Below are 10,678 nucleotides of genomic sequence, written 5' to 3'. Positions count from 1 at the left end.
GAGGCAAGCATGGAGATGGTGTGGTTGCAGAGTTTCTTAGATGAACTTGGGAAGGAGAACAAGAGTAGCATACTCTACAGTGATAGTCAGAGTGCTATTTTCTTGGCAAAGAATCCAACGTTTCATTCTAGGAAAAAGTATGTGGAGTTGAAGTATCATTACATCCGACACCTAGTGGAGATGAAAATCCTGTAACTTGAGAAGATACTTGATAGTGAAAATCCTGCAGACATGTTTACTAAGGTGGTGACCTTAGAGAAATTGAAGCTATGCATAGCTTCAATTGGCCTTGGAACTTGAAGAGAAGGTTAAGCAATGCTAAGCAGATGCAGGGATGAGATCACGAGGAAATGGTTGTTTAGAAGTTGTTAGTCTCCAAGTGGGAGTTTGTTAATTATGGAGCCTAAAATATCTCCTACCATATTTAGGATATGTTTCATTGAAGTATATTTCCTTGTGATATATTTATTTCTTAGAAGATATTTCCTTATGGAATATGTTTCCTAGTTTGACTAGAATTAGGGCTCTCTAATTTGCTTATAAATAGAGGTGCTCCCTCATTGTTAAATCATCCTGAAATTACATAGTGAAATCCGTGGATTGACATTGCCCCCAGACGCAAATACACATCATATTGAACTGGGTAAACTATTCCTTGTATTCATTCTCCTTCATATTCGTGATTACCTGTGTTTATTTCCCAACAACAGATACTACTAAATAGTCTAAATAAGTATAGTAGTATGGCTTGGGTTTGGATCCCCTTGGAGCATTTACAACCGGGATGGGGGGGTGCCGCGACACGTTGTAGGTGGGCAGGTGAAGGACTGGCGTGCCTGATGCGGGGCATCGCAAGCGTCGCCTGCCAAGGTGCGGTTGCTCCTTGACATCCACTGTGGACAGCGGCAACGCGACCTGGTGGGATATTTTTTAAAATTCTAAATTTATAAATTTTGAATTTTGAATTTATTTTCTAAATTTTAATAAAACAAAATCGTTTGAGAATCATTAAAAAGACAGTTTGTTATATAAGGATATGACAATTGATACAAATTAAAATTTTATAATTTAATATTTTGATTTCAAATAATTTTTGAGACGGCTAAAATTTAACTAAATTTCATAATTTTAGTTACTATTATCCCTTATCATGTAGTCATACACAGATTAATAGTCCAAATTAAATTTGTCATACTACATGAGAGTTTATATTTAATTATGTACTTGTACGTTAGCATGACAAACCCAAAGTTCATTCTCTTCAACTTCCTTTATTAAATGTAGTCCAGTTGCTATAAATATTATTCATCTCTTAAAATGAAGAACAGTTTCCCTTTTGAGTATTTCCTAAAAAATTAAAAATGCACTTTTTAATTTAAGAATTATTTTTCTGATCGGAATCAATTCTCCCCTAACAATACTTCAATCGCTTTTTCTTTATATCTCTCTCCTATAAACCGAAACAAAACCTAACAACTTGATATATTTGGAAATTCAATGCTTTCACACAAATGCTTATCAAGATTGTGCCCTTTCTCCGCTCGGTGAAATTACCAGCTTCTTAAGGAGAAGATTGGCTTCAGCCGCCTCGGCATAGGGCATCCATTTTGCTTTCTTTTTAGGTAACAAACTTGACGGCTTTGTATCCGTATGGTCTAGGTTGCCGTTGGAGGGCAACGTCTTTAACTTTTCCTGCTTTGAGGCCGTTTGAGGTGTCACCACTGCGAGTCCAACTTAGAACCACGATCACAATACAACAATTTCTCATAAGCATTTGTTCCATGTGTATTGTGCTAAAACATTTTACTTCTTGATTTACTCTCGATCCTAAGCCAACAAATGAAACGAAGATGACTGTGAGCAGAACAACGAAACACTAACATGGGATTGGGACTCCATCAAGTAAATATAAGGAGAAACCAATGATTATACAAGAGCATTCATATTTCATCGGACAGAGTAGGATGAGGCTTAGAGGCAAACCGTCAAAAACCATATATGATTTCAGAGGATGCAGAAGCACATTATAGTTGAAAGAAATTAAAAATGCTTACCTTCCGGAAACTGCGAATGCCTTTCCTTTCTTTAGCTCTGTATATATGTATCAGCACTCATGAAGCCACTGGGCCACAACAAAGCCAACTGCATTGCAACGAATTGTATCAATTATAATGGTTATCATATAGTTTGACAAAGAAAACTTTTCTTAATATCTTTTACAGGAGAAGGCATTGACGTTAACTCGACATTTGAATTACCTCTTCATATAGCTTTTCAACTGGAGGACCTGATTCTTCTTCTAGTCTCTGAGATGAAAACCAAATAACAATTAGGCTTCAAAACCTAAAAAAAACCAAAATATATTCTTTATATCTTTTGAAGGATCAAAAGTTTTACCTCAACATAAAGATCATATAATTTACAAATTTTATTTTCCAACACAACGTTGAAGCTGTGTTTGTGTTTCTTGCCCGCAGCCCGTGATTTAACCATTTCAGCAACTTTTTGTTTCATCTTCTGTATTTTATCATACTTCTCTTGTTTAGCCATTGCTCGAAGATTTCTCTGCCAATAAATATGCTTGATGAATCAGTAATTAGCGAGGTAACCACACTTGAGAACACATTATATTCGAGGCTAATAACGCCAAACAATAATAAAAACAACAATAAATGTGACATAATCAAGAAGCACAAAAATGGTTGAAAGTATTCACTAAAAAACAGGTTGTAACTGTTACACCATAAATAACCAGGCTTATACTAAATCAAGAAGCATAATCAAGGTATATATCACCTTCTCCGTAAATTATTTTATATTATCGTTCAGATGATGGTCTTACAGATGCTAGGTATATCACCATACATTTTCGCAAATAGACTTGCACAAATATGCGTTAATTCAATGCAAATAAAGCACGCGGTATAGTCCACCACGTGTCGCATGGAATAACGCTTCAGAGGCAAAAAAATGTAGGATCCTACTCACTTTCAGCGATTCCTCAATAAATGGCATCCTAGTGATATAAATGCCATAAACTAACATATATTTTTTCCCACATATATATACCGGCTTACAACTATAGATTTTACACATATGCATGTAGGGGTGCGTTAAACGACATAGAATGTACATGGTTTGATGTTTTAACAAAAGATATGGTTTTAATCTGAATACATCTCTATACATGTAATCTAAAGCTAAATACAGTGAGTGATTCCACGTGTGACATGGAATAGATCTTCCGATGAAACAAAGAGGTGAACATGCTAGAATCCTAGTCTTGATCGCTACAACTCACTTTTAGAATTCTTTATAAAAGAAGCGTCTCTGCCCACATGCAGGAGGGCGAGTTTTAATATAACATATCTTCGATACAAGAACTGTAGAAACCACGACGATAAACCTACGAACATAGGCATCTTAGAAAGTTAAAATGAGAGTGGGCAACTAATTTGTTGTTATAGTCTAGGTATGCCCATACATTAAAGAGTGAAAGACAACTTAATTCCCTAACCATACTTGGATATATGTCTCCAATGTAGTTTCCATTATAGCATTGATTTCCTTTTCGAACATTCTACTATAGCACTGATGCTTAGCATCATTCTATTGCTCAACATGAGATTCTTGATTTTATTAACATATAGTACTAAATTAATGTTTTAACTTTAATTAGATTTCAATGTATGGTTCTGATCAGGATACGTGACTCATTAAAACCCCAAAGGGTTGTAAATGAGAATGAATTTCAGACTACAAAAATGAAATTTCGCAAAACTCCATCAGATCTTTCGAAATTACATAAATAAAGTCTTAAGCCCGCAAGCATAGACATCTGACTTTAGATAGACCATTATTAGACTCTTCGTGTGAACTTCACAATTCTCTTCATTTGTTACTTGAGGAGCGAGTCCACGATGATAGGAAAACATAACTTTAGATGACCATATAAATTTTAAGGTCCATGAAAAAATTATTCCCAAAAGTTAAATTGCTTCAGTTGTTGATACTAAAGAAGAAAGTTCCACAAAAAATATCTACTTCTAAGCCATGCATCTCAAACGAGGAGTTCATTTGGAATACATGCCTTTAACATTTTGGATTTGCTCATCCAAGATATAATGTTCCACCCTGACGTACTTCTGTAACGCAATCACAAAAAAATGTTATCGACGTCAAACTATCCAAAAGGGTATCAAAAAAATGAGGTGATAGGACCAAAACCATCCACAGTAAAGGCAACCAGCAAAAAAATGATAGACGATTTTCATGTGAAAGCCAAATAGCAGGAAGAACTAAACATAATAACCTTAAAAGTAAAAAAATCTTGGTCTTAAAGTGGAAAAATACCTTCAGTGTTGTAATCTGAATCAAGTGGCCCAAAATGCTCATTAGACGGTCTATCACTTCTTTCGGAATCCGTTCATAGCAAGAGGCATGTAGCAACAATAAAGGACACTGTACTTACTTATGCTAAAAGACTGGCCAATTAAGCACAGACACAAATTATAGTTGGAGTATAATTAAGTTAGCTCTATAACAAAGATGAAATAATTCAATTGCTTTTGAGTATCGCTATTCTAGCCACTTTTGCAAGCGCGAGTTTTATTTCTGAAGGCAATCTCTTTTTGCCCAAGTGAGATTGATTAAAAGGATCCTGAGGATCTGTAGAAGGTGGTCTTGGTCTCACTGTTTATACACAAACACAAAACAATAAATGGAATGAATCAAAAAAAAAGAAAGAAATAAACTAGGATATAATACGAGTAGTGAGATACATTGTGCAACTATCAAGATTTGTAACATTTCGAGATTCCTCCTGTTATAAAATGGTAACATGTTTAATTCAGTGATAAAATCAAACTCAGTATGTGCATAGAAAAATAAGGAAACTTGTTGAAAGAGCAGTGCACACCAACTCGGTATCATCAACGAAAGAATCATCGGTGTCGTAGTCATCATCATCATCGCTGCTGCCCTGCAAGTTCCATACACACAAAACAAAATCCGCCGTTGTCAAAAACCAAATCTTAGATACGAATTCACAACCAATTTTCCAAATCAGAGTGTTAAATGAGAGCTAGGCCAACTATATACATACAAACCTGGGAGCTCAAAATAGTTAAAATCACAATATAGAAAGAAAAACAATGAATTAAATAAGATATGCTGCAATCCAAATAACTCTGGCATAATTGTACCAGCAAATTCAACATAATTAACAAACATGCAACACTTTTTTTCCCACAGAATCAGCAATAACAACGTTGCATGCAAGAATCATTATCAAAATAAAGTATGAGAGATAGGAGAAAAAGTAGGTAAAATATGAGAAGAAACTTTTCATTTTAAAAATGAGACTATTTTTGATATTCCAAAATAACAAAATGATACTATTTTTTGGGCGGAGAGTATTTTATAGTATGTGTTATCTTTTGGGTCTCTCGTATTCTTTATCTTTTGATATGTTAAATAAACCCACCTAATAGATTAATTAATTAATTTGGATTAAAAAATTCATTTATGATAACTAACTCAAATTTTCTTACACTTTTAAATTTTTAACTTGTTTCATTTGATTGAGATTTACTAAAAGTATTTTTTACAGTTATAATTTAAGCTTGAATACAGACTACTAAAATATTAAATATACAAACCAATCTATGGTGTAGGAGCCATGCATATCTCGGTTCAGGGTTTAAAAGGAAAGTAGAGAAAACGTGTAGAAGGAAAGAAGAGGAAAAAGTGCACTCTCAAAATTTTCTGCATGCGGGCTTTCGTCACAGTTGGAGGTCCAAACAAGTTGATTATCTTTAAATGTAAACTGGAGGTAGAAGACCCGTCAAGCTTCATTCTGACTGAAGGAAAATCGAATTTAAGCGGTTAGATCTTCGGTTATTAATTTTTGAACGTGACTTATGCTTCTTGAGATGTCTATTTTCATCTGTTTTGAAGACGTGTTGCTTGTCTAGTGCTTTCGTTGTGTCATTAGTTATCATTGTAAATTCTTGGTTGTATTCTCTCTTTGGGTGATAGTGGATTTGGTAGACCGGTGGGTCTTACGGTTTTCATGTCTTCATGTTGAAGAGAGTTTACATCTAAAAATCTTGGTGTTATTTCTATTATAAATCTCCTTGAGTAGTCTACATTAGGAGCTAGTACATTATTATCCTAACATATTTTGCAAATTGGGAAGGTTATTTATTCGTTATGGTTAGCATTATGCCATACACCTTAGACTTTTTTTGCAAATATTCAAATACCCAACACAACCAACAAGAAATAGAACATAACAATGGTAAAGAAGAAGGAGAGGAGAAAGAGAAGATAACGATGATGATGTTTTATGAGTTAATAATGATTTGGGACCTTGGACCTTCTCTGAACAATGAAGATAACCCAAATGCTACTCTCAAAAAAAAAACCTAATGGATCCACTAAACTAATAACATAAGAACTAGTAAAACATATCTTAATATTGAACTGAATTTAGTAATGGCAAAAAAACAATGCACCACAAGTGAATTTAATAAATCTTCAAAGATGAAGAATGATGCTCAAAATTGAGTTTGTTGTTTATAAATGTGTCTAAAGCCGGCATCTTACAAATCCTAATTGGGTATTAACTGAGCTTAGAAAGAGTTTCAGAAGTTGAAAAAATGAGACAAAATCCTACATCTGGTTATTCCAGCGAGTCACTGAGTTAGAACTCAAACGAGTCATTGCGAAGACTCTGACTCGCTGGAAAGTGTCTGTCTCAATAGTGCAATTTGAGCGGGTCTCGGGTTTGTAACCTAGTGACTCACTGGTGGAACACAGAAGTCTGTGGCTCTTCTCTTAACACAGTAATTGGTTCCGCCCTCTCTAACGCTTTAGCCAAAGAAGGAGTTCTTTCTTGGGAATATGAGTGGCGAAGGGTTACTACGTCGAGTCTTCCGTTTCAAAGTTGGACAGGTTCTGTTTCCCCATGCAATTCTAGCGTTGATCAGCTTGGATTTTGCACGTGTTTAGAGTTAAGAATTGATTGATTTACATATATATTTGGCCGTTAAATGGACATCAATATATCTTATTCTCTATATTATGGTTTTTTGTTCGTTTTATGTGAAATGTGCGAGAAAACATTCAAATGAGAAAAAAAACATATTTATCACTTATGGTAAGGTGGACAAATGAAGGAAATCAGAATGTCAATAGTAATCTGGCTGCCAATATGATCTCTAAATCCTATTTAAACACACACTATTATCTTCTTCATCAAAATAACTTCGTATGGGTATTCCTCATTTTAATAAAATTGACGATGTTCAAGTTAATTGTATAAAGATAGTCATACAAGTAAGAATTACATTGCAGATTCCTTTTTAATTAATTACTATAAAAATATAAATTATATGCTATTTTTTTTAAAAAATTTAAGGTGACAATCGTGATCTTAAACATCAACTTATCCTCATTTAAAAAAAATATTTAAATGTTTTACTAATATTGTTATAAGAGCTACTCCAAGTATTTACGATTTCAAGTTCATTTTTGAGTATATGCATACGGCATACCAAAAAGTAATTCTACTCCAATTATTTACATTGAATTCTAATCTTACATCATTTATTAGTGTATGTCCCACAAAATTTTTGCAGTAGCTAGCTACGTACAGTATATATTCATATTTGGTGTTGTTTTGTAGAAAAATGCAAAAAGACTTCCTCCTCCGTCCAATCTCAAGTGATTGACTGCTTTTTGGCACGTGTTTGAGGAAAATGATAATAAATTGTTAGAGTGGTAAAAAAGTAAAGTAAATAAGAGAATAATGTAGATACTACTCTCTTCTCTATTATTCTCTCGCCTACTTTACTATATCTCTACTTTAACTATTTATTATCATATTTGCAAACAACGGCAAAAAAAAAATCAATCACTTGAGCTGGGACGGTAGGAGTATTTGAGTTTGCAGTATAATTAGAGATATTTTCTACACTAAAATAAGAGTTAGTGTAAGATCGGAGATAGTCTAAATGTAAATAGGATATTAGTGTGCGCATATTATTGTTATTTTGAGTTTGATAGGCAGGAAATCAACTAGTATCAAGCATGTAAACTAATAAATAATATGTTTGGCATCAAATTTACTATGCTCCTCAATTGTATGGATTCTTTCATTACATAGAAAGTGTAAAAGCGAAATCATATAAATGTGGTTGATAATTGACCATGCTTTTTAATTTGATAGAGTTATTATGATTGTTCAAATCATTTTAAATAGAAGAAAAATGAATTTGCAAATAATTTGGGTAAAATCATTTATTCCTCATATCAGACATAGCTGTAACCGTTACATTTCCAAAGAAATATGAGAAAAATGAAAATCGTCTTTTCCTCTCTCTCATCAACTCAATAATGCAAGCGTGTTTCCACAAAATTCAACCCGATTTCGTCACAACCCTACTTCTCTTCATTGATAGAGCACATAATTGATGGTGAAAGACGCTGAATCCATCCGCAGGGACCGTTAGTGGAGGCTGGCGGCGGCCGGGTGCGGTTTAAAGTTGAGATGAATCTGGGGGAGACCACGATTGTTTCCCGGAAAAATCTTCTGAAAAAGGCAAATTTGAGTGAGGCCGATGGGCCTGGTCCGTCGCCTCCTGGCCCGTCTCTTGAAGCCCGTGGCGGCGCCATTGCGGAGCCACCTACTCCTCTTTGCGGCAGCTTCTCATATGAATGAAATAGTGGATAGCGAATCCAAGGAATCGCAGGCGAACCGTTCGAGCAACGTGATTGAAACGATTTTGTTCCATCTTCATCGTGGCTTTCATTTTCTTCATTCCACATACACAAAACAAAATCCACTTCAGTCATAATCAAATCTTGGATAAGAATTCTCCAACAATTTTCCAAACAATATAGAATGAAAATAACAGCAACAATGAAGATGAACAAACTCTGCATTCAATTTCACCAACTTACCGCATTCATTCTTTCAATCCTTTCAATCAAACGATTCGCCTGCGGTTCCTTAGATTCGTTATCCGCCGTTTCATTTGTAGGAGAAGCTGTCGGAGGAGGAGGTGGCAGCTACGTCCCACGGGCTTCAAGAGACGGCCCCGGAGCAGATGGACCGGGTATTCGGGCTCACTCAAATTGGCCTCTTTCAGAAGCTTTTTCCAAGAAACAATTGTGGTCTCCCGGGGATTTAGCTCCACTTTAAACCACACCCGGTCGCCGCCGACCTCAACCGACGGCGCCGGTTTCAAACAAGCCCAATTTTCGGCCCGTCGGATTCAGGCCTTCCACAATCAATTTGTGGTGTACAATGAAGAGGGGAGGGTTGTGAAGTAATTAGGTTAAATTTGAAGAAACAACCTTACATTTGAGTTGATGAGAGTGTGTGCTCATTTTCTGATATTTATAACGGCGATGACCGACATAACTTCCCTTATTTCAGATTCCACCCAAATTCTTTTCACAAATTCATTTTCTAGCAATCTCTTTCTTCTATTACGCCAACATTTAAACAATCATAATTACTCTGTCAAATAGTTATAACCTACCTATCAAACTCAAAATTTTAATTATAACAATAATAATAGGCGAGTTATATATGTGCACACTGATTAATATCCTATTGACGTTTATAACAATTTAATTTAGTCAAACATTTAACAAATTTTTATACTGATTAGTTGATGTTTTAGAAATACTGACTTAGACATAAAATTGAATAAGATCACGGTTGTCACCATAAATAAAGTAGGTAAGGAATTTATATTACAATTGATTAATAACGACTCTACAATGCAATGGTTGTATGGCTATATATTATATTACAATTGATTAAAAAGGAATTGATTAAAAGGAATGCACAATATCAAAGCTTAGTTGTATGGCTATATTTATACAGAGTTTTTATAGGTATATAATTTATACTCCATCCGTCCATAAAAAATAGAGCATATTTGTCATTTTTGGTTGTCCATTAAAAATAGAGCACATATAAAAGGAAAGTTTTCAACAACTTCTCTCTTACTAATAATATGAACTCCATATTCCACTAACACTCCTTCTCTCTTACTTTTTTCCATTCTCTCTACTAATGATATGGACCTCACATTCCACTAACACTACTTCTCTCTTACTTTTTTCCCTTCTCTCTTATTTTACCAATTCCACATTAAAACTCGTGTCATTCATAATGTGTCCTATTTTTCATGAACGGAGGGAGTATTACAATTGATTAAAAAGGAATGTATAATGCTTAGTTGTATGGCTGTATTTATACAGAGTTTTAATAGGTATATAATTTATATTAGAATTGATTAAAAAGGAATGTACAATGCAATGCTTAGTCGCATGGCTATATAGATACAAAGTTACGCAAATTATGTGACAGGGTACGGTTTTAGTGAGAATATTTTTAAATGAGAATTTTGTAAATTAAATACTATATCAACTTTTTAGTATTAATAATATTAATGTATTTATATAGTTGTGTTCTAATTTTAAGAAAAGTTTTGAACTGAATCATCTCACTATGTGATAACCATTATATTTGACACCATTATTCTTCGCAATTAACAAACATAGATGTATGGATGTTAGTGCACCCTGCAACACCGTGGGCTGATCCTGACGAACCTGACCTGCTGTTATTTTTTTGGCTAGAGTTTGAAAAATTTTC

At 34.4% G+C, this 10,678-nt stretch overlaps 1 long non-coding RNA gene across 1 annotated transcript; it reads right to left on the bottom strand.

The window, feature by feature from the left end:
- Window positions 1–8,289: 8,289 nt before the first annotated feature.
- On the bottom strand, window positions 8,290–9,102 carry LOC121755184. The gene is made up of 2 exons (XR_006040654.1): window positions 8,968–9,102; window positions 8,290–8,819 (listed from the first exon to the last, which is right to left on the bottom strand). It is a non-coding gene; the product is annotated as an uncharacterized LOC121755184 (long non-coding RNA).
- Between the last annotated feature and the right edge of the window lie 1,576 nt (window positions 9,103–10,678).

Source organism: Salvia splendens, chromosome 11 (genome assembly GCF_004379255.2).
Source record: "Salvia splendens isolate huo1 chromosome 11, SspV2, whole genome shotgun sequence".
Lineage (NCBI taxonomy): Eukaryota > Viridiplantae > Streptophyta > Magnoliopsida > Lamiales > Lamiaceae > Salvia > Salvia splendens.
The sequence above is the reverse complement of the archived record's forward strand: the minus strand, read 5'-3'. Positions and strand labels throughout refer to the sequence as shown.